The following is a 9,489-nucleotide window of genomic DNA, read 5'->3' as shown; positions in this document are numbered from 1 at the left end:
TAACCAATGACCAGGTACGTAAATCTACGAGTTCTATTTTTATTGAAAAAAGCAGCTGTCTGTTACATTATATCAAAAAGCCTGGATTTTAATTTATCGTGGGGAATGGTTGTGTATAAAGGTGAGAAGTCGTATGTTTTTAAGCTGTTGATTTTGGAAAAATCTTGTGATTTCAAATTGTCTAAAAGTTCTTTTGAATTTTTAGTATCCACATCTGATTTACATCACTTCTTGAATATATGGTATCACAGTACTCTTGAAGTTTTTCCTTCACTACCGTCAGTATCTTTGTGAGGAGTAACGAAAGAGGCTTGGTTGAACATTCACTAGAACCCGCAATGTATCTGTGTTTGTAAGGATTCTTATAAAGTTTCGGGATCCAATATATATAAGGTAGTTCAAATTCATTTTGGCTCTGTGGTATATCAAAAATATTCAAAACTGACAGATGATTTTGAAGAGTGTATTAGTACACGTGGAGTTACCATTTTTGGAATTACATCCAAGTTCTTCTAGAATACTATTTATATAATGAGCCTTACTCACGAAGACAATGCTGTTACCTGCTTTGTCAGCAGGGACCAGTACGTAATGATCATGTAAACTATCAAATTCTTTTTTTCACTTCTGGTTTATTGAACACAGAAGGATATATGGTTTTCATAATACGCGACTCAAACATAATCTAATACATCTTATCCATTCTGACAAGGTTTCAACGTCTTCTTTTCATATCTGGCCCATCGTTTTGCGTAATTTTCAACAGAATCCATAATATTTTATGAAATTCCGACGACAGTTGAAGGATTGGGGTTCCCTATATATGGGACCTTTTAAAATAAGTGATCTAAGGTTCTCATTATTAACTATATTTACGTCATCTGTAAAACGTGTCCTGCAGGAGTATAGTTGTCGGGGGAAGAAGAACATGAACACGATGAAGGATTATGTTTCAGATAGTTGGTATTCGGGTCATGTAAAGTTTTGAAGCAATGTGCTATGTTTATTTGTAGGAAATACAGCTGTACAAGGTGTAGTCTTGAACTTGAAATATAGTGGAATACAAGACTGGATCCTTTTGTGATTAAGAATATTATTTATATTAACCGCGTCAGTTTCTTTATTGGCATATTGAAGTTTAAGGAAAAGACGGATTGTTTTAGCTGCATTTTCTTCCGTAAAACGTGTGGGTTTAAAAAACCTTTGATATGGAATATGCAATATCCATAATCACAGATCCGAGCCTATAGTATAGTATTGTGTCACAAACATCAAAAAAATATTCAAGTCATTCCACCTTCCTCCAGTAGAAAAAAATTGTCTGAGATATCTCAGAAATATCTCAGGGGGAAATTTGCAGAAATTGTTTCTGCTTCACACTCAAATAAATATATTGATCAAATGACTAGTATGATGAATAATGTGTTTACAAGTGTTAATATTGAGCAAGTATGCATACATGCATTAACTGAAATTAATTGTAAACAAAGTTTAATTATTAATCCGTGTAGTTGTTTATGAGGATTTCATAATAACCCCCTCCCATCTCACCGCCCTTTTTTTATGTACTTCTTATTTAAAGCCATTATCTTTAAAATTGAGAGCTATGTATGTTTAAATTCTGTTATACAGATATCAAGAACTTTATAAGTTAACTGTTTTTCATTTTTGGACATGTTTTGAGGTATTTTATGAGTAGCTCTAACTGTATCCTTGAAATTCTTTTTTTTTTAATTTCACAAATTTTGACTATCCATATTTTCTGACGTGTACATTTATTTTTCATATTTTGTTAACACAAGAATCCTTAACAATAAGCAATAAAATTTACTGGATAAAAACATCCCCCTTTTCTACGAGAGTTTCAATTCCAGCAAAAATTGTTACTTTTTAGCTCAAAAAGATTTTCTGATAAGAATTTGTCCGTTGTCTGTCGTCGTCGTTGTTAGCGTCGTTGTTGTAAAGTTTTCACATTTGATCTTCTTCTCAAGAACCTCTGGACCAATTTCAACCTTAACTTGCTCCAAAGTATCTCTGGGTAAAGGGGATTCAAGTTTGTTCACATGAGGTGTCACGCCCTTATTCAAGGGTGAAATAATTATGAATTAGGGAAAAATTAATTGCATTCTTCAAAAATCTTCTCAAGTTTGTTCAAATCATGACCCCCGAGAGTAAGGTGGGGTCACAATGGCCGATCAAAGTTTTACATAGGAATAAGTATGAAAAATCTTTAAAAATCTACTTCTCAAGAACCATTTGGACAGAAAAGCTAAAACTCTTCCTCATATAGTGTACATTCAAATTTGTTTAAATATTGAGCTTCGGGGGTGGGGTGGGGCCACAATATCCGGTCAAAATTTTACATAGGAATGTATTGAAAACAATCGCTAAAAATCTTCTTTTCAAGATCCATAGAGACAGGAAATATGAAAATCATCTTGAATCATTCTCAAGTAGTGTACATTAAAGCTTTATCAAATCATCACCTCCCAGGGGAAGGGTGGGCCACAATAACTAATTAAGGTTTTACATTGAATATATTTTGAAATCTTGAAAAAAAACTTCTCAGGTACTGCAAAGCAATGATTAGTGATATTTATATGGAAGCATCCTCTGGCAGTGTATATTCTAGTATGCTTAAATCCACCAGTGATAGGCTGGGCCACAATAGGGGATCTGAGTTAAACTTTAATATATATTTTTTTTAAATTATCTTTTTTAAACGATTATAAAGCCACGATTATTGATATTTATATTGAAGCATCATCAGGTAGTGTGGCATTGATTTTTTTCCAAACCTTTACCCTCAAGGGTAGGGAAGGGTCTCAATGGTAGATCAAAGTTTTACATAGGAAAAAAAATGGAAAAAAAAATCCCTATAGCAGAAAAGCTAAGATTAGTCAATTTGACCTGTTAGCATCCTCATGTAATGAAAACTTAAATTAGCTCAAATTTTGAGTACCCTTTGGGATAGGTGGGAGACAATAGGGAGTGAAATAAAAATTATTGCAAATTTATATATACCATCAAAATTATAAAGAAAATCTTTAAAAATCTTTTTCTCAAGAACTTCCTCAAGAAGTTTAATGGTGTAATGATATAGAGGCATTCTCATGTAGTATAAGAATTCAACCCCCCCCCCTTCTAAGTAAGCTTTTCAATTCGGATCTAATTTGTGCTTTTTTCTAGCTCAGGTGAGCCATGTGGCCCCTGGGCCTCTTGTTCGTGTTCTTTTTGCACTAAAACAATATTGATGTCAATCATTCTGACCATGCATTAAGTTGCAATTTTATTTCTTCTTAAAATATGACTAAAACATAAAAAATACCCCAATTGTTGTTGCATTAGAGCTATTTAAGTAACAGGCCATAAAACGTATATGGGTTTTATTAGCTAAATAAAATTTATCCGATTTCATTTTATGAATACTATATTTTCCTCACAAAATTTGAAGACAATCGGCGAAACTTGCTTTCTGACTATTTTGCATGCTTTTTTCGGAGACACGCTGTTTAGAGGGATGATAATGGGTTGCTGTTTTTGTAGATATCTTAATTCAAATATGCAATATAAATAAAGAAGAAAAGTCACATTGGTCAATTTTTGGCCCTGAGATTTTTTGAAAAATCAGAACAACTCAGTTTAAGTTGAAAATATGTTCAATTTCACTTGGACCCTTGGTGACTTCATATCAAATAAAAATGACGTAATTTTTTCTCTTGTCTATGTATTATGACGTCATGAATTTCGTCATTTTCCTCAAATCTGGAAAATTCGCTAAAAATGACCAAAAAACATTAAGCTGTTTTTTTTATATTTGCATAGCCCCCAACATCTGATCTAAAATATTTAAATATATAATGAAAGAACAATTTCAGAAGATCCTAGTCCATGAAAAATTTTTCGGATCGCGGGGTGGGATCATATTTTTATTTTTAATGCTCAATTTAAAATTTTGTTTAAAATGTTTAAAATGCTCAATTTCATCCATTTTTTTATAATATTAAGAACATTGCAGTTTCACAACGTCTGATTTTCCAAACTTTGACTCTCAGACGAATTTTTTTTATTTGAACTGAAACCACTCAGTGTCTACTTTATGTTGATGTTCGAAATGGGACCTTAAGACTTTGTCGGTTAATAAGTATATTGACAGGGCCATTTAATGGAGTTTGTGAACCTACTTCTTTAATACAATATTTACATTTAGGGACAGATGATGGAAACAACTTTTTTTTCTTTGAAGGAGACTTGATTTCATGTCACAAGTTTAACTAAGTGAATAATTTTTAGAATCTTTTCTTCTAAGAACTGGAAAATGAAATAGACTTGGAAAGTATCCATTATATTTCAATATAATTACAAATATGGACAAATCACATTCAGTACAGGTTTACAGAAAGAGGACAAAATGGACAAAATTTCAACAATTTTAGCTTTGAAATTTATAGAGCGCAAGTTTGTTCAGGAACAATATTGATATATTTCATTGATATTTTCATTCTACACATTTTATCAAAATATTGATCCTGAACACACATGCGCTCGGTGACTTTTACTCAAAATATCGACAAAAAATGTATATTTTTCTGTAAAATTCATAAAAAACTGAAATTTACATCATGTTTGTGACTTCATTACGTACATATGGCGTCATTACTTATGAAAATATTCAGTGCTTTGAAGTCAGCATATACTCCTCTGTTTAAGAACTTAATTTAATATATCCCCATCAAAGTTTGATTAGGGGGGGGGGGGGCAAATAATGGTTATTACCGAATAAAGTTCTTTTAGAATATGTTACCTTGGTGTTAAAAGTATAATATAAACTTTAGAAAAATATACCAAGCCAGGTGAATTTTATTAGGAAAAGCAAAATGGTAAAAATTAGCCTATGTGATATTGCTGATTTTTTGTCATTTTGTTTTTCCTCACAAAATTCACCTGGCTTGGTATATTTTTTCTAAAGTTTATATTACACTTTTAGCAGCAAGGTAACATATCCTGAAATTTCTTTTCACATGTAAACCTTAACTGAGTGTGATTTGTCTATATTTTTTTCATTGGAGGATTACTGATATTTTCCAAGTCTATTTCATTTTCCAGTTCTTAGGATAAAACATTCTATGAATTATCCACTTTTCTAAACTTCTTACATCATATTAAGTCTCTTCCAAATAAACATTGTTTGCATCATCTGTCTTTAAAACAACAAAGAAAAATGTTGACTGGAGTTAATGAAGCAAATATTTTGATTTGTTTTATCTTACAGTAATTTTGAAAATAAATTTTGCTTATTTATCTGTGCAAGAGACATTTTTACATTAACATTCATTTCTTGTACATTATTTCTTATGCCTTGATATTCATGTTTCAAGTCAAAACTATAAGCTCACATTTATATTCGTTCTAACATCATTCAAACTAAGTCAAGAAACAAGAAGCAGCGCATTCACACGGATATTAGGTCAAACCACAATCGATCGGCTTTTAGTCCAGGTTTCTTTTCCTTACCATAAAAAGAGATACTTTATTTTTCTTCTTATACTCTGTATAGGGTACTAGTAATTAGATGACACAATTTTTTGTTCGGACTACTTAACCCAGATAGTTATAAAAAAAAAAAACTTACCGAAAAAGAAACTTTTCTTTAATATTTCCAAACATATCGTGCAATGTCTTTGTTAGTGACTCACATTTACCGTGGGTGCGTTTGTTAACGATATCTTTACCTGGGTACGCTTGCTATTTTAAAAACTGATAAGCTCGGTAAACATGATTATATATTATCGACTATCAACAGAACAGATAGATTATCTCCATTTTGCATCTTTTACAAGTCGGAGAGATTTATTTTTGTAGAGAATGGATATATGCTGATTACAATTCTTGACAATTACATTCGCTGTGTTTTTCTACTACGCAAACTATGAAACTGATTTCAATACCGTTTTCGTGTAGACTCACTCATTGAAATATACACGGGAAACGTGCGTTAACGTGATGTCACAATGAGGTCACAGCGACGTTAGTAAAATGCAACGGTATAGAGCAGGAGAAACTTAAATATTGAGCATATTTTTAAGCTTTCAAACATAAAGATATAAATATAAAGATTTTTTAAAGTTTTGTTTTATTTATTGGTGTGTAAATCACACACCCTTGCACTTAGGCTTTTTTTCATGAAACTCGCCTTAACATTCTTTGTGCCGCGGGCCTATTTTGGGCCTACACAGCCAATTGTGCCTAACGTTAATTTAGTGTTAATCTCAATTAACATTAAATTGATGTTAGCTTGATGTTAGTTTGATATTACTTTCGTGTTAAGTTAACGTTAAAAATATTAACATTAATTTAACGTTAATTTTTAACGTTAATATAACTTAACATTAAATTCATGTTCATTTAACTTAACATTAATTTCATGTTAATTTTTAACATTAAATTAACATTAAATTTTAAGTGAGCTTGGGTTCTGTCTCAGAAAACTAAAACCAAAATATTAACATTACATTAACGTTAATTAGTTAATGTTAATTTCATGTTAATGTGAATTTAACGTTAATTTAACGTTAATTCTTTAATGTTAATTTCATGTTTATTAGAATAACACGATATTAATGTTATTATTCAAATTTTAGACCTAACTTTAAACAATACTTGCCAATCATATGCATTTTAGTGACAATTAATTAATTAATAAGACGTCCATATGTGGATACTCTAAACCGCCGGGGTTGGTGGATGGGGAGGGGGGGGGGGGGTGTTGGCACTTGTGTCGGAAATAAATTTTTAACCCCAATATATAAAGATAACAGTTGAGTTAATATTATACCGTTTAGGTTCAAAAAGTATTTCCGACACAAGTGCATGTGTGTTTGTGTAAGGATGTGTTACAGGTGTGTGTTTGGGAAAGGGGGGTGCTCTAACTGTTAGCACCCTCTTCACCTCATCCATTTTTTTCATACATATTCTTTAAAAAGTAATTTATCTAGACTTAAAAATCATATGCTCTATTTCTATCTTTCAAAATGTCAACTTGGATTTGGATTTTTTCCGGCTAAATATGGTCCGTAGCTTTTCTCAGGATCGGTTTTGTTTTTATCGGACGAAACTCTACGTCATGTTTGACGCCATCAGCTGTTAACAGAAATTGAAAACACAGAGGAAAAAGGATTTATCAAGTCTATGTTAATAGTAAGTATTTTGTAGTCTTTGTAATATTACGTTTTTGAGGTTTCATAATTTCAGAGGTCCCTAAACAGGTCTGGACGATTTCTAAATATGGAAGTCAAGAACGATAACCGAAAGTTGCTATAAATGGACATCAAGTAAACATAATTATTTTTCTGACCAATCAGACAACAGCATTTTAACACACCCCAAAACATATTTTAAAAGAACAATAAGATAACACGTGCTTTTGTTTTTTTCCTCAAAAAGATTTTTTCAACAAAAAATCTGTAGAAGTAAGATGTAAACTTTTGAAGTAGAAGGTATTCCCCACATATTTACCGTGAACAACCTTGACATTTTTATCTCGGTAAAGAAAAAATAATGTATGATAGAATGTAATGGTTTAGTACGGAGGTATAGATCGCACCAGCAAATTCATATCAAGTTCAATTATAACATTTACTAGAATATATTATACGTTGGTAAAATGATTTTGCTTATCCGTCCGATTTTCATCGATAATGTTTAAATTCCACTTGTATGTATATATCAAAACACATAAGTATTTATCGTATGGACTAAACACATATATATAGTTTTAAATTATCACGGGTTTCATGAGCCCCGAATACTAAGCTATGCAGACTTTAAATGGGTATAAGGAATGGCTTATAAAGTGGAAAAAAGAGAATCCTGTAGTTATACATGAATGCTTTTTATCCCAATATCTTAACTCGCTTATCAGAAACTGTATGGACTATTTTGAAAAAAAAAAACACTCAAAAAATAATAAAGACTGACATCTATTCGATTAGATTTTTCTGTCAGGCTATAAAAACTGAAAAATTTCCGTATTTATATCAAATTTTTTACGTAAGTTAAACTTTTAGGATTGCTACCTCCTAGTGACAGATTTTTTATACCACTTAAAACGTATTTTAAGCTTTCAAGTCGTGTTTGTTCACGGTAGAATTGTCATAAATATTATATTATTCCCAAATGCGCTTTGAGTTTACAAAAAAATTGTTCTTAAAAAATCTTTTGAGCAAAAAACTTAATAACCACGTGTTTTATTTATTTTCACATGGGTTTGTCTAAATGCTGTTATCTGATTGGTCAGAAGGACTAGCGCCTTGTTTATTCTGTGTATTAATAGCAACTTTCGGTTATCGTTCTTGACTTCCATATTTAGAAATCGTCCAGACCTGCTAAATGTTTGAACTTTATGTACAGCAACGTTAGGCATTACACATAATTACTCAACACAACAGTCCTTGCAGACTATCGATACGTTGTAGTATCAGTGTAATCTTACATTGTGTCGTAGGCTGTGAACGACGTGCCATATCTCTGCTACGTTGGATATTTGTATATCAGAATTACTTTTTTTATTAGGTCTATTTATTGTTCAGTTGGTATTTGTTTGAACACTGAAGCCTTCCGGTACATCAGTACTGCCGCCCTACGTACGATACGGAGAAAATTCGAAAGTGAAAGTAGAAATTGTGTAAAGTACAATTTAATAATAACCATCTCAAAGTTGAAGTCAAACACGCAATGTGAGCGATGTTTTCCCTGATTCTAACAGTTCTCTTAATTTGTTTCATCATTATAGAGAAAAAAACGATTAAAGGCGATTTGATATCTATTTTTATTGTATTTTAAACAGCTGGAACTCGGTATCACATCTGACTCGCACTTCTGAAATGGATCAAATAGGACTTTGTCGTCGAGACTCGGAAGAACCCAGCTGCCTAACGTATAATGCCAGTGGAACTCAAAACAGGTATTTAAAGTGGAACAAAATGTAAATAATTCCCACAGTAAATGTAATGACAGTGAAATTTACATTCACACACCCCAACTGAATTTTTGAAATACCAGTTAAGTACTTGTCACTACTTGACACTTGTCAATATTTTGTTCAGAAACATTCTATAAGCATTATTGAATCAAGATTTTTTTCTTTTACTGCATAATACAGAAAAGATACTTGTATGCAAGACATGGAGAAAAGAGCAGACTTCAGCCTCTATATACCATTCCTTGGTGCCTCCTTGAATTGATGTTTTTCAGGAAAACCATGCAGGAATAAAGGCTATTTATAAAATAGTATATACATAGTGTATTCATAATTTTTATACCCCACGCAACTAGTTGCGGGAGGTATAATGTTTTTGACCCGTCCGTCAGTCAGTCAGTCCATTAGTCAGTCCTCTTTTTTTTGTCAGCGCAACTCTTCATAAACCGCTGCACAGAATTTCGTCAAACTTTGCAGGTATTTAGGACACAATGTGTAGATGTGCATATTAC

The 9,489-nt window shown here is 31.9% G+C and overlaps 1 long non-coding RNA gene across 1 annotated transcript; it reads left to right on the top strand.

Moving 5' to 3' along the window:
- The first annotated feature begins 6,784 nt into the window (after positions 1-6,784).
- On the top strand, positions 6,785-9,275 carry LOC134234094 (uncharacterized). Its single transcript, XR_009985117.1, has 3 exons — positions 6,785-7,197; positions 8,846-8,962; positions 9,161-9,275. It is a non-coding gene; the product is annotated as an uncharacterized LOC134234094 (long non-coding RNA).
- Positions 9,276-9,489: the final 214 nt, after the last annotated feature.

Source organism: Saccostrea cucullata, unplaced genomic scaffold (genome assembly GCF_032062105.1).
Source record: "Saccostrea cucullata isolate Sc308-1 unplaced genomic scaffold, CSIRO_AGI_Scuc_v1 ctg12181, whole genome shotgun sequence".
NCBI classification, from domain to species: domain Eukaryota; kingdom Metazoa; phylum Mollusca; class Bivalvia; order Ostreida; family Ostreidae; genus Saccostrea; species Saccostrea cuccullata.
Note: the sequence above shows the minus strand (reverse complement) of the source record. Positions and strands in the feature narration are given on the sequence as shown.